A 14,847-nucleotide genomic window follows, 5' to 3' on the forward strand; every position below is an offset into this window, starting at 1 on the left:
TGACCACCCTAACCAACTAGCTTTACTTACTTCAGCTACCTTCTATCCCTTTGTTCTTTATTTTCTTCATAGGGATTTTGCAACTATCAGTTCTGAAAAAGCAAAGTACGTATCTATGTATGTATTTACTTGTTTGAATGGATGATTCCCACTTACGGCAAAAAAATTGAAACAGTGCAAAAATATATCCAGGGGATTTCCACTTTCAGGAAGATGGAGTAGATAGATGTACTTTTCCAGTTTATATCTAAGGACATCAGGCTCCAATAAACAACATGGTGATGAGTTCCCCGGGTTTTCTTTTTGCTGAACATGTACCAGATGGGGGCTGGAGAAGCCAGCAGGTCTGGAAATACCAATGGGCACCTATAGAAAAAGGCCCAGCAAAAGCTGCTTCCTTGAGCCAAAGCACCAGGAAAAGGGAAGCCTAGTAAGACAGAGAACTTTTAGAAAATAACCAATTTACCTTAGAAGAAACTATGGCCCCACCCCACCCATGCCAGCAAAGACCAGGTGGGGAGCCTAGACTTCATGTAATTATAGCTTTATCTTCCTATAGGCTGCCCTCCCTATAGATAAAGTTTGTTAAGATTCCCAATCATATAGTTGCCCCCACTTCCTTGGGCCCCTCAAAAATCACCCAACCAAAGCGAAGTCCTTTCTCACACTCTCTTTCTAAGAGAGTTCCCTCATTGATATTTGAAGGTGGGAGGAAACCCCAAAATAAAAAACTCAACTTGTTCAACTACAGGTATTTCTGGTAGTTTTTGGCCAAAGAGGATAGACATTGTGAAGTGGCTATAATATCTATTATTATTATTTAAACTCAAATTGATAGTGTGCTATCTATACTGGTGTGAACTTTCTTTTATCTCACTTAATGATATATTCCAAAAATATTACATATTAGTATCTACAGATCTATCTTATTCTTTTTAACAGGTTTATAATAATGCCATGCTATGGATGTAAATTAGTATATTTAACCTGTCTTCTGTTCATGGATAGTTAGTATTTTTCCAATCTTTTTCTTCTTTTCTTTCTTTTTTTTTTTTTTGAAAGAGAACTTTTTATTACTTTTATGTACAGAAAATTCAACAGTATACACTTAGCCCAGTTTGGTGGCCTGTTCTCCTCTCTCCTCTCTTTCTCTCTCTTTTTTTCCCTCTTTTTCTCTTCATATCTAAGCTGTTGCCACAGTAATCACTTTATATAATTAGATGCCCCAATTTTGGGAGGAAGGAGAATTTTTCAGGAACATTATGATTTATTAAACTAAAAGAACCATTATTTCCCCCTTGCTCTTGATGTTGTCTGCCTATAGTATGTAGATGGTGGCTAAAAATAACCCTATTAATTTTCACCTCTATATTGTATTCAGGAGGATGTTTAGTGCCTCATTACTGATGAGAATTCATCAAAAAAATATAAAATCCTTTGTTTTTGACTGTTGTGATAAGAACACCATTTGGATTCAAAGACATCCTATGAATCTATAAACATGAATATCTAAATACAACTTCTTTGGTTTTAAGAAATGTAAAGCCAGACAAAGAGGTTATGAAATTTCATCTTTAACCAAAGCTCACAAAAGCTGGTTACCAGACCATAGCTGGCTACTAAATATTTTGATTTGAAGAATAGATCTGAGATTGATAAATCATTTTCAGTTTTATGCAATGCTTCATAGGAAAGCTTTCAATCCATCAAAATAATTCAAATGCTAAATGGCTTATTAGGTGGAAAGCAGCCTCTTAACAAGGACTTGTAGATTCTACTTCATTTTCATTATATTTTTCAGCATATTTTTATCTTGAATATTTTGCTCTTTCCAGTCAACAGTATTGCAGTCTACCTGTATTCACTGCTGAAAGCAGGAAGTGTGCATAATCTTACACCTAAATGTGACTCACTATAAGGTCCTTAGTTATGGGCACAAGAGGCCTCTGCTGAGAGCCCCATGCTTTGGAACCCATTCTGGCCTTTCTATGCTGCATTCCACATGAGGTGAAGAGTCCCAGGCACCTCAGGAGATATATCTACCTGAAGGGTAGCAAAATATTCTACCTCAAAATATGACTCCTTGAAATAAAAAGTATTTTGAGCTGAATGCAAGGACAATGCCATTGGAGAGCACAGCCCAAGCATAATGGTGGCCAAATGGCTGCTATTTGCCGAAGGTGAGAATGGAGTTTGGATTTTCAGGCTGGAATATCCACCCACATACACTGGAGGCCCCTCCTAGTGTGGGATAGAATTGGAAGAAGAAAGAAAAGGCCGACTTGGTCTGGCTCTTCCCACATTACCAGGATTCAGTGTGGAACACCAAGGAATCAGAATTCTAATTTTAAACCTAGACTTCAGGTCATTATGAAGCTGTATTTGTCAGAGTAGGAGGATAGAACGTATTTTATTTAATAGCTTATTAGCTTGATGTATAGCTTTAAAATATTTATACATAAGGCATATGAGGCTTCATTTGCACTAGCCCCCACAGACGTTAAGGAAGTGCCTAGGTTCCTTATCCTCCACTGGGTCTTTTATTCTGACTCCAGATTATTCTATTTTCCAAGCTATTTGTGGAGGGTAATTTTCAGCAAGTCTAGTCCCTTTTAAAGGGGAAATAGCATTCATCAACTGTCTTATGTGAATACTGTATATACATTAGCTTATTTAATCTTCATAGCAACTCTGTAAGGTCAGTGGAATCCCCATCACAGGGATGAGGAAACTTAAGAAGTAACGTACGTTGCCCAGATTTCAGAGCTAATGAAACAGTTAATTGGCTTCATCAAGCCCTCTATTCTACCTCCTGTCATCCTTTCCCCCCAGCTCCTGACTTTTAGTAGATATCCTTACTTTATATCTTCCTAAAGAGACGGAGACAAGGTCTGTGAAAATCCTTAAATTATCTTGTATTTTACAGTCCTTTAGTTTTTTCACCCTACTTGTCTTTCTTTGCTTTATCTTCCTTCTCTTTATTTAGATAATTCCCCAGTTTTTACTCTAAGATGTCTAGTCTTACCAACTTTCTCTTCTCCTCCCTCACTCCCATCTTCAACCTGTACCTCTCCACTGGCTTCTTCTCCCCTAATAAAGCATTACCTATTCTAAAAGAATTTTAAAGACAACCTTCTTTCACTTGTTGATATCTTTATTAATTCCTTAATATTATGCTTCTCTTCACAAATTTCTTCAAAGTGAAGTTAAATCTCACTGCTTCATCATCCCTTAACCTTTTACAATCTAGACTATTTTCCTTAACACTGCAAAAATTGCAACCAAAGGCCTTGTGAGAAACTAATATTTTTGATGGATAACCTACCTAGTAAAATGCATAAAGTGCATTAATTTTAAGTACACAGTTAGATGATTTTTACGTGTCCATAAACCCTTGAAACCATCATGCAGATCAAGATATAGAGCATTTCTAACACCCTCTAAAGTTCTTTTATGTTCCTTTTCAGTATAAACCACCACTGCTACCCCATCCCTGCCTACCCAGAGGTAATCCCTATTCTGAAAACTATAAACATTGATTAGATCTGCCAATTGTTGAACTTTATATAAATGGAATCATGTACAACATACTCATTTGCACGTACTCTTTTGTCTCTGACTTATTTCACTAAAAAAATACCCATGAATATCAATCTTATTTTTGATGTTACCATTAGTTTTGTGTGGTTTTTTTCTTTATCACTGGTAGTATTCTTTTATATGAGTGTATCTCTATTTGTTTGTCCTTTTACATGTTAATGGAAATTTGGGGTGTTTCCAGTATGGGGTTATGAATAAAGCTGCAACAGACATTCTTGTGAAAAATTTTCTGGGGGAACATACCACTACTCTTGGATATATACCTAGGAGTGAAATTGCTGTGTCATAAGGTAAGTGAATGTTTTAACATTAGTAGAGACAGACAATCTTACAAAGTGGATCTATTATTTTACATTCCACTATCAGCAATCTTTGAGAGTTGGTCCACATCCTTTGCCACAATTTGATATTATTAGTCTTTAAAAAATTTTTAAATTTATTTTAATATTAGCCATTTTGGTGTGTTTGTCATAATACTCACTGTGGTTTTAACTTGTATTTTCCTGATAACTAATGATGTTGAACATCTTTTCATATGCTTATTGGCCTTTAGATATCCACTTCTGCAAACTGCTTATTCAAATCTTTTATCCAATGTTCTTATTGGGCTTTCAGTCTTTTTATAATTGATTTGTAATGTTTTATCAGATATATATATTGTAAATGTTTTCTTCCACTCCATGGCTTGTCTTTTTACTTTTTGAATGGTGTCTTTGATGAACAGAAATTTTTAATTTTGAGGATGTCAATTTATCCATTTTTATTTTTGTGATTAATGCTTTTTAAGTCCTGCTTAAGAAATCTTATCTGCCTCAAAGTCACGGAGATAGTATACTACATTTTCTTTTAGAAACTTTGTCAGTTTTTCTTTCACATAGAAGTGTATTATCCATCTTAAGTTAATTTTTGTGTTGGTGAGAGATAAGAATCATGTACATTTCTTTTTTTGTGTGATGTCTGGTTGCTACAGCACCATTTATTGCAAGGTCTTTTTCCATTGACTTGTATTGGTGTTTTTATAATGAATTTACTGACTGTAGGAGTAGGTCTACTCTACTGATATATTTTTCTATCCTTTCTCCAATGTCATATTATCTTAATTATTGTGATTTACTAAGTTTGAAAACCAGAAGCCTTTTCTCAAACCTTACTCCTGCTTATTTTCTGTGCACTACTTGAATTTGCCTACCATTTACATTTTTCATAGGGAAAAACAGGCATAGGAATCAGGCAGATTTGTCTTTAAAAGATAGCTCCATCACCACATGATGGTGATGTGGGATCATAAAAGTTTAAGAAAAACTATCCAAAACTTGGCTATAATGCCAAAGGATGGCTGTATGTTATTCTGGAATATTGCTTAATAGTTCTACCCAATAAGAATTTAATTCTCTAGGAGGTTTACCTTTGTTTGTTAGTTGTTACTGATTAGAGCGAAGACTGTGTAAAATGTTAACTTGTAGATTTTTGCCCTCTAGAGATACAAAACCTTTTTGTCTGGTAGAGAATGCAACTCCAAAGGCTACAGTTTATTTTGACTTGTAGGACATTAACTTGTATGACATTGTTAATTTAGCCAACTTATTTCAGCATGCCTCTTGTGACTGCCTAGGTATACTGAGTTTTTCTATTTTTTCTGTGAACCAGCTTTATCATCTTGCTGGTTTCCTCATTAAAAAGTTAAATAGAACTTAGGGGTGCTTGGGTGGCTGAGTCAGTTAAGTGCCCAACTCTTTTTTTTTTTTTTAAGATTTTATTTATTTGACAGAGAGAGAGAAAGAGAGAGAGCAAAGCAGGGGGAGCAGGAGAGGGAGAAGCAGGCTCCCTGCTGATCAGGGAGCCTGATGTGGGGCTAGATCCCAGGACCCTGGGACATGACCTGAGCCAAAGTCAGACGCTTAACCGACTGAGCCACCCAGGTGCCCCATGTGCCCAACTCTTGATTTCGGCTCAGGTCATGATCTCAAGATGTTAGATCGAGGCCCATGTTGGGCTATGTGCTGGGCATGAAGCCTGCTTAAGATTCTCTCTCTCCCTCTGCCACTCCCCCCACCTCACTTCCTCTCAAAAAAAAAAATGTTAACTAGATTATAAAAACATATTCATTCTATATTTGTATAACAATCATATATTTAAATTTTGAAAATTATGCTTTGACAATAATGATGAGTTTAATATTATTCCAAGGAGTTACACAAACTGGGTGATTGGTGATGCCATTATCTAGGATGGAGAATACATAAGTATTTTAGAAGAAGATAATTATTTTTGTTTTGATATATTCTTTTCCATTATGATGGAAATGCATGACATAAGTGAAAATTTAGGTTTGAAGACTGTGAGTAGAGGGTTAGCAGAAAAAATTTTGAGCAATTTTGGAGTTATCACTATATAGGTGATTGTTGAAATTTAGGAGGTGAGAGTGCTTAGGAATAGTATGAAGCTATTAAGAACATCATTCTGAAAACATACAAACAAACAATTGGGGAGTGGATAAAGAAAAGCCATCGAAGGAAACTATGAAGGAGTAGTAAAAAACAGCCATGAGAGCAATTTTAAGGCGTGGTCAACACACAGATGCAACCCAAGGGACAACATGATGAGAACTGAAGAGAAGCAATTGAACTGAGCAATTAAGAAGTCTTTGGTGACCTAGTAAAAGCACTTCCAGTAGAGAGGTGAATGTAAGTCAGATTTGCTGTGGGTTGAGAGAAAATTAGATATGAGGAAATGGATGTTGTGAATATAGATTAATGTTTCAGGAAGTTTGGCTCTAAAACCTAAATCAGATCACAATAATTCATTGCTTAAAACCTGCTGATGGATTTCCATTATACTTGAAATAAAATTTATCCCTCATCATGGACTCCTAGACTCTATATAATTAGGACTCTACTTATCAATCCGACTTCTTGGACCATTCTGCCACTCTCATTATACTTCAAACTTATTCTTTCTTTTCCTTGATTATGCCAACCCTGTTCCTAACTCAGGGCCTTTGCTTTTGCCATTTCCTCTTTCTGGTATACTCTCCCTTCAGACTTTTGCAAGGCTTGTGCAACAATAAGGAAAGTATACTGGTCAGATCTCCCTCTGTGAGGAGTATAGTTAATGCCTTTCAGCTGCCATATTTTCAGATCTACTCACACTGAGGCCACTTTTAACCTGGGCTGAGTTTAGCTGACAACTGAGTACAGAACAGATACTAGAGCTTGGCTATTCCTGCCTAATGCAGGACTCCTCACAATAGGGCCATTTTTGCTCTGGGTCTCCTCACTGGCCTAAGATTTTCTCGCAGCTGCATTGTACTCTGAAGCTCTTCCTACCCAGTCCTCCTTCCTTTCCTTTCCCAGGTGTCAGGACAGTATTGTAGTTTGAAGACTCACCTGTCTTCTGCTTACTACACCTTTATCCTTCACAGATGTTTCTCAGGCTCCAATTCAGAGGACCTAAACTGACATAGTTGCAGTCATTTAATATCACAGCTCAAAAGTCACTTTATCATAGACCTTCTCAATGCTATAGTACTCAACCCATGGTCAGCTGCTATCTCATTGCCCTGTCTTCTTTTCCAAATAGAATTTATCATTGTACCTTTTAAGTTTTTAAACTGATTTTTATATGCTGACTAAAGTAAATTACAGACATTTTGAACATTTCACCTCAAACACTTCAGTTTGCATCTCTAAAAAGGAGAACATTTTCATAAATGGACAAAATGTTATTAAAATGCCTGATGAAATAGTAATTTCTTTGTAACATCTAATTCCCTGTCCATATTCAAATTTCTTCAATTTGAATGGAGACATTCAAATTGTTAATGTCTCTGTAATGCCTTTTATAGCTACTTTGTCCAAACCATGCCTTAATCCAGGACAAGGCATTCTATCTGGGTGTAATGTCTTTTAAGTCCCTTTTAATCCAGGTCAATCCCTTTTCTCATGCACTGACTTGTTGAAGAGAATGGTCAGTTGTCCTATAGAATGTGTTACTTTCTGGATTTGTCTAATTGTTTCTCCATAGTGTCTTTTTAAAATTTTTTTTGAAAGTGGTTTCCCTATCTCCTACATTTCCTATACATGTGAAATTAGATATTAAGATTTAATTAAATTCAAGTTAAACATTCTTGGCTAAAAGATCTAAGAGGTTCAGTTGAGTACTTCATATTGAATTACATAAGCAGACATATACTATCTGGTAATACTCCAATTGGTGATGATAACTTAGACCATTAGATTAGACTGGTGACACCCTGTGGCAAAATTATATTTTCTCCCTTGGGATCAGATAATGTGTGCTTTGTGGTATTACTTCGGAAATATATGGAAGATAGAGTTCTCCATCACAATCAATGATTCTACCATTTTTAAAACTGTTATCTTAACTCAAACTCCATGCTTTTGTTTGCATATTTACTTTGCTTAATGTAGTCTTTTGCCATAGAGAAATGTTTCACTGTCATACAGTAAAATCTGTCAATCTTTACTTATTGTATTAGTCTTCTAGGGCTGCCATAACAAAATACCATAGACTTGGTGGGTAAACAACAGGAATTTGTTTTCTCACAGTTTTGGAGGCTGGAAGTTCAAAAACACGGTGCCACCTGGGTTTCTCTAGAGGCCTCTCCTTGGCTTGGGGATAGCTGCCTTCTTCCTCTGTCCTCATATAGCCTTTATTCTGTGGGTGCACATCCTTTGGTGTTTCTACTTCTTATAAAGATATCACTCCTGTTGGATTAGAGCCCCACTCTTATGATTTCATTTAACCTTAACTATTTCTTTTTTTTTTTTTTTTTAAGATTTTATTCATTTATTTGATGGAGAGAGAGAGAAAGAGAAGAGAGAGCATGAGTGAGGGGAAGGGCAGAGGCAGAGGGAGAAGCAGACTTCCCGCTCACTTAGCGGGGAGCAGGCTTGGGGCTCCATCCCAGGACCCTGAGATCATGACCTGAGCCAAAGTCAGAAGCTTAACTGACTGAGCCATCCAGGTGCCCCAAGATTGGACATTTTAATACCAGAAAGAAAATCATAATTATAGAAATGGGACTTATTCCTATAATCGACATGAAAGAAATCATGAAAATGACTGAAAAGAAAGCTGTAAGATATCCTAAACATAAAGCAACAGGAAAGAGAAATCTGATAAAATATACTTGAAAGCAGTGACTTGAGAAAAAGGAATGAGTTTCTTTCCATTTGGAACAGGTCAAGGTCTGACTGCACAATAAACAGGTTTGTTATATTATGAAAAATAATAATCCCTTGTCCTCCAAGAATTTTGCAAATATTTTTCCTACTTCGTATTTGCCTTCATTTTTTTTTAAAGATTTATTTATTTATTTGGGGGGATGGGCAGAGGGAGAGAATCTCAAGCCAACTCCCTGCTGAGCCCAGAGCCTGATGCAGGGCTCAATCCCACAACCCTAAGATCATGACCTGAACTGAAATCAAGAGTCGGATGCTCAACTGACTGAGCCACCCAGGTGCCCCTGCATTTATTTTTTTTTTAGCTTTGACATTTTTGTTCTTCATTGGTTTTATTATCATATTTGTTTTCATTGTGAGGGTTTTTCTTTTTAATTGTGGTAAATACATGTATACATCATACTCTTAAAATTATATATATATAATTATCTATTATGCTCTATATAATCTTATATTTTTATATTATACTTATTTATATAAAAATAAGAGTGAAATAAAATATTGGAGTACCCCTGGATTATGCAATCTGGAGGACAACTCTCTAAGTATATATAATGACTGAACTTTCTGAAATCCTTATTATGTTCTCACACTTGGTTTTTGTCTTGAAAAGGAATGGAAGTCTAAGTTCAAAATAATGTCCCCTTACAATTTTGAAGTTATTATTTTCTGGAGTCTAATATTTTTGATGAGAAATCTGATGCTAGTTCAATTATTATTCTTTTATAGGAGAGCAGATTGTCCCTGGAAGCTAACCTTTTTATTTTTGATGTTCTGAAATGTCTTATTGGTATGTGGTTCCTTTTACCATTTTAGTTTGCTCAGTACTAGGTATGTCCTACCAATCTGAGAACTTGTACTGATCTTTAGTTCCCTGAAATTTTTCTTCAATTATGTATTTGATATTTCTCTGCCTTTCCTCCATTTGTTGCTGTTTCTGGAATTCCTATTAGTCATATGATGGATCTATTGGTTTAATCCTCCATGTTTTTTCAATTTTTCCATGTTTTTGTCTGAATGCTCTAAGTTCTGGAGTATTTCAATTAAATCATCTCATCATTTTTTATTTTATCATGTTTATTTTCAATAGTCTTTCCTTATTCTCAGAATGTTACTCTTTCAGAGTATGCTGTTCTCTTAAACAGTATTTTCTTGACTACCTCTTAGGAAGCTTAATATTATTAGTTTACTATGAGTTTGTTTTGCTTCCTAAGCTGATTGTGAGTCTTCCTAGATAGTTGTTTTCCTTAGTTTATCATTTATGCTGTTGATTTTCTTCTTATCTCTGACAGTTTTTGATTCTTCATTCATTTTTAAGAATGGGGTTCTAGATAGATGTGAAGAGAGACAATATTGGGGAGGGGAATCTGAAAAAATTCAAGTGCAGTGGTTTCCTAAAGAGTTTTTAAATTTTGTATTCACCCTTCTTCTCATTTCTACCCTCTACTCTGCCAGACAACTCCAAGCCTAGGGTCTCTCTGGGACTCCGTCAGGCAGATCAACTCTCTCTGAAGCCTTAGTCACCTGCAAATTCTAAGGACGCTTTTTTTTTTTTTTTAAGATTATTTATTTATTTATTTTTGTGAGCGAGAGAGAGAGAGAGAAAGAGAGAGAGAGCATGAGCAGGGGAAGGGGTAGATTGAGAAACAGACTCTACACTGAGCAGGGAGCCTGATGTGGGACTCGATCTCAGGACCCAGGGATCACATGGGATCACGACCTGAGCCGAAGGCAGACGCTTAACCAACTGAGCCACCCAGGTGCCCCAAGGAGTTGACACTTTCATGATCTGTCTCATTTGTCAACAGGCTTCCATGTCTCTTTTGATCTTTCAGATATTTTTTTAAATACCTCTCTGTTTATGGTAGCTTTCCAAATCACTTTAGTATTAGAAATTGTTTCTCAACTATTGTTTTATTAAGGATTCAGGAGGAAGACTAAACAAATACTAATACTACTATCTTCTTAAACCACAAGTTCTATCTACTTTTGGCTCTGGCTCTGGATTTACTATTTTGATTACAATAGTAGCAAATACATTTTAATATCCTATAGAGCAATTTTTATATTACTATTCTTTTTCACCATTTTGTAACTTATTTTATGCAATTATTCTTAAAATGATCGTTAGAACAATTTTTATTACATTCAAGAAAAAAATGGGGGGTGCCTGGGTGCTCAGTCTGTTAAGCGTCTGCCTTTGGCTCAGGTCATTATCTCAAGATCCTGGGATCGAGCCCTGAGTTGCGCTCCCTGCTTAGAGGGGAGTGTGCTTCTCCCTTTCCCTCTGCCCTCACCCCTACCACTCATATACACATGCTTGCCCACTCGAATAAAATCTTAAAAAATTTTTTTAAAAAAGGAGAATTTTCATTTTGATTATATTAAATTTACAGATAAATCTAGGGTATAGTCAGCATTTTTACAATACTGAATCTTCCCATCTAGGAGAATAGCTTGTCAGTTTATTCAAATCTCATGTCCTTTAGTAAAATGTTGTGATTTTCTACCTTCTGATCCTACACATTTCCTTTTTTTTTTTTTTAAAGATTTTATTTATTTATTTGACAGAGACACAGTGAGAGAGGGAACACAAGCAGGAAGAGTGGGAGAGGGAGAAGCAGGCTTCCCACGGAGCAGGGAGCCCGATGCGGGGCTGGATCCCAGGACCCCGGGATCATGACCTGAGCCGAAGGCAGACGCTTAACGACTGAGCCACCCAGGTGCCCCCTACACATTTCAAGTTTACTTGTAGGAATTTCATATTGCTGTTATTATTTTAGCTTATGATTGCTTGTTGATTTTGCAAATTTTTCTGAAAATCAGCTACTTTACTGAATTCTTCAGGTTTTTTTTTTTAAAGATTTTTTAAATTTATTTATTTGACAGAGAGAGACCCAGAGAGAGAGGGAACACAAGCAGGGGGAGGGGGAGAGGGAGAAGCAGGCTCCCTGCAGAGCAGGGAGCCTGATGAGGGGCTCGATCCCAGGACGCTGGGATCATGACCTGAGCCGAAGGCAGATGCTTAACGACTGAGCCACCCAGGCGCCCCACTTTTTTCAGCTCTAATAGTCTAATACTCTCGGATTTTTCCAGGTAATCATATTATCCACACATAATGTTAATTTTATATATCACCTCTTTTTCTTGTTTTAGTACATCATTGATTAGAATTTCAGAGACAGTGTTGATAACTATTTTAATGGTGTTTGTGGCAGAGCTGCAAATCCCCTATCTTATCTTTAGTAATAGATGATCTGACCCCAACTTTTAGCAGGGCACAGTTTTTCAGCTAGAGATTTGTTTTTCCAGCCTCCCTCGTAGCAAGGAGTGGACAAGTCACTAATTTTCACTACTATGCAGAAATGATACATAAACTTTCCTGTCATTCCTTTAGCAGGATATCCTGCTGAAAACATTTTAAACATTTAAAAATCTATTTTTCCCAAATTATTTGCCCACCAAACCCATTCTTCAAGAAATGACCATAAACATCCCACAAAATTCTAGTGTTGCAGGTACCAGGTTTAAGAAACACTAGCACTTTTTTCTTTTTTTTTAAGGGAGGTTTCTTTTTTCTTTTCTTTTTTAAAGATTTTATTTTTTTTATTTATTTGACAGAGAGACAGAGAGAGAGCACAAGCACGGGGAGCAGCAGAGGGAGAGGGAGAAGCAGGCTCGCCACTGGTCAGGGAGCCCAATGCGGGGCTCGATCCCAGGACCCTGGGATCACGACCTGAGCAGAAGGCAGACACTTAATGACTGAGCCACCCAGGCGCCCCAACACTAGCATTTTTCAAATATGCTGTTCAAGTTAAAAATGTACCTTCTACACCTGGTTTATTAATATACATTTTATTAGAAATGGACTTTGAATATTTTCCAGTGCCTTTTCAGATACTGAGCTTATCTCCTTAACCCAGAATTATGATTAATACAGATTTGTATTTTGAACTATCTTTGGATTTTAAAAATAAACTCTATTTGGTTTCAGTGAAATGTTCAAGACAATACCAAATTGATTTTGCCAACATCTAAAATGTTTGCACAGGGCGCCTGGGTGGCTCAGATGGTTAAGCATCTGCCTTCGGCTCGGGTCATGATCCCAGGGTCCTGGGATCGAGTCCCGCATCAGGCTCTCTGCTCCTTGGGAGCCTGCTTCTCCCTCTGCCTCTCTCTCTCTCTGTCTCTCATGAATAAATAAATAAAATCTTTAAAAAAAAAAAATGTTTGCACATATATTCACTAATGAACATCAAATACGAGCCAAGCACATAGAATGGTGAGTAACATGCACACTCTCCTCATGAAGCATACAGTGATTTTAAATGTTTTTTTAGGATTTTAAATGCTTTTAATGTTTTCTGTGCTAGCTTCACATTAGCTAGAACGTTTAAAAAGTTCTCCATCATGCTTTGAATTTAAAGGACAAGAATTAGCTCCTCAGGAATTTTTATGAATTCAAAGTTGTTTTTTCTTTTTTCTTTTAGTAATCTCCACAGCCAACGTGGGGCTTGAACCCATGACCCCAAGATCAAGAGTTGCCTGCTCCTAATGAATTTTTAACTCACCCACAACTCTGAGTGGGCTGGATGCCTTTTTATTTTATGGCATGGAATTCTGGCACCATCCTACCGTTCAGTCCTATCTATAGTTACTGACCTAATTCAGTTTTCTATCTTCTTTCAGTCATCTGTTTCCTTTGGAAAGTGATTATTTCATTTTGATATTAATATTTATTAGCAGCATGAAGTTGTATGAAGTATTTTAGTAATTTGTAAAGCTCCCTCTCATTTTTTTTGTAATTTTTTAAATTAAGTTCTATGCCCAATGTGGGGCTTGAACTCATAACCCAGAGATCAAGAGTTGCATGCTCTACAGACTGAGCCAGCCAGACACCCCAACCTCTCTTTTAAACTACCAAAAAACCCTATTAGTGGCAATATTCCCTTTTCCTTTTTGACTTAAAGGAGATTTATAAAGGTACTTTAAAAGGGTAAGTTTTCTAATTTTGTTTTTTGGGGGGCTATCCTTGAACTTCTAATTTTTAGACTTACACCATCATAGAGTAGTTTTACTTGTCCAAATTTTGCTCATCCTTCTAGGCCTAACATATAGGCCAAATCCTTTAAGAAGACTTTCTTCTGTCCTTTTGTGTTCTATCCCTTCCTTAAACTTATTATGTGTGTGTGTGTTATGTGTATGCATCTCCTTTATACATATACAACAGTGTTTGTTTATCGTCCCCCTTTCCCTGCCCGACACCCACATTCAGGCTATTTTATTCCTTTATAAGATTTACAGCTTAGTTCAGTGCTTTGTGGGTTTTCACAGCAAGATTCCATTCAATGCAACAAATATTTATTGAGCACCTATGCATCACGCATTGTATTAGGCACTAGGAACAGCGTTAAATGAAAGATATAATCCTGCACCTCAAGAAAGCCTAGTAGAAATGATGAACAAGTAAACAATTTAATTACCCAAATGAGCTTCAAGAACTTAGTTTGCAACTTCAGATAACAATGTGTGTAAGCAGCTCACAACACTGGAAAATAAAGGACATAAGAGAACAAATCCATTCAAGGAGGAAGAGGGGAGATAAAGGACGGTTAAGTACCGCTTCACCGTAAATAGCCTAGTAATTCAACCCCCTAATTATACAAATATAATCTACAGCCCCTGCCTTAGAATCACCTGGACAGTTTGTAAGGAAAAAAAGAATGCAGATTCATACCTACTAAAATCAGAATGGGAGAAAGATACATTTAAATCTGCGTTTTAAACAAACTCCCTATGTACTCAGGCCATCCAAGGTTTTAGAATATAGCGAAGTAGGTGGCATGCCTTAACCGTATGCGTGTTGACACGCCCGAGGACCTCTTCCATCCTTGTCAAGGGGAGTGCTAACCTTCTTTCCTTTCATACAACATAGCGAAGCCAAATTTGGCAGGCCTCATTCCCCAGCTACTCCCTCCTTCTAGCTGAGGAGGCTAACCCCGCGGCCATGCCTCTTCTCCCTTCCTTCCTTTCCCTCGGCGTT

The 14,847-nt window shown here is 36.8% G+C and overlaps 1 protein-coding gene and 1 non-coding gene across 3 annotated transcripts in view; both read right to left on the reverse strand.

Annotated features, from left to right (window-relative positions):
* POLR3G (RNA polymerase III subunit G) overlaps window positions 1-14,847 on the reverse strand; it is a 97,041-nt gene that overhangs the window by 81,800 nt on the left and 394 nt on the right. The gene's annotated exons all lie outside the window — the stretch shown is intronic.
* Window positions 14,617-14,737, reverse strand: LOC118521962 (U6atac minor spliceosomal RNA). Its single transcript, XR_004910394.1, has one exon. It is a non-coding gene; the product is annotated as a U6atac minor spliceosomal RNA (small nuclear RNA).

This window comes from Halichoerus grypus, chromosome 2 (genome assembly GCF_964656455.1).
Source record: "Halichoerus grypus chromosome 2, mHalGry1.hap1.1, whole genome shotgun sequence".
Taxonomy (NCBI): domain Eukaryota; kingdom Metazoa; phylum Chordata; class Mammalia; order Carnivora; family Phocidae; genus Halichoerus; species Halichoerus grypus.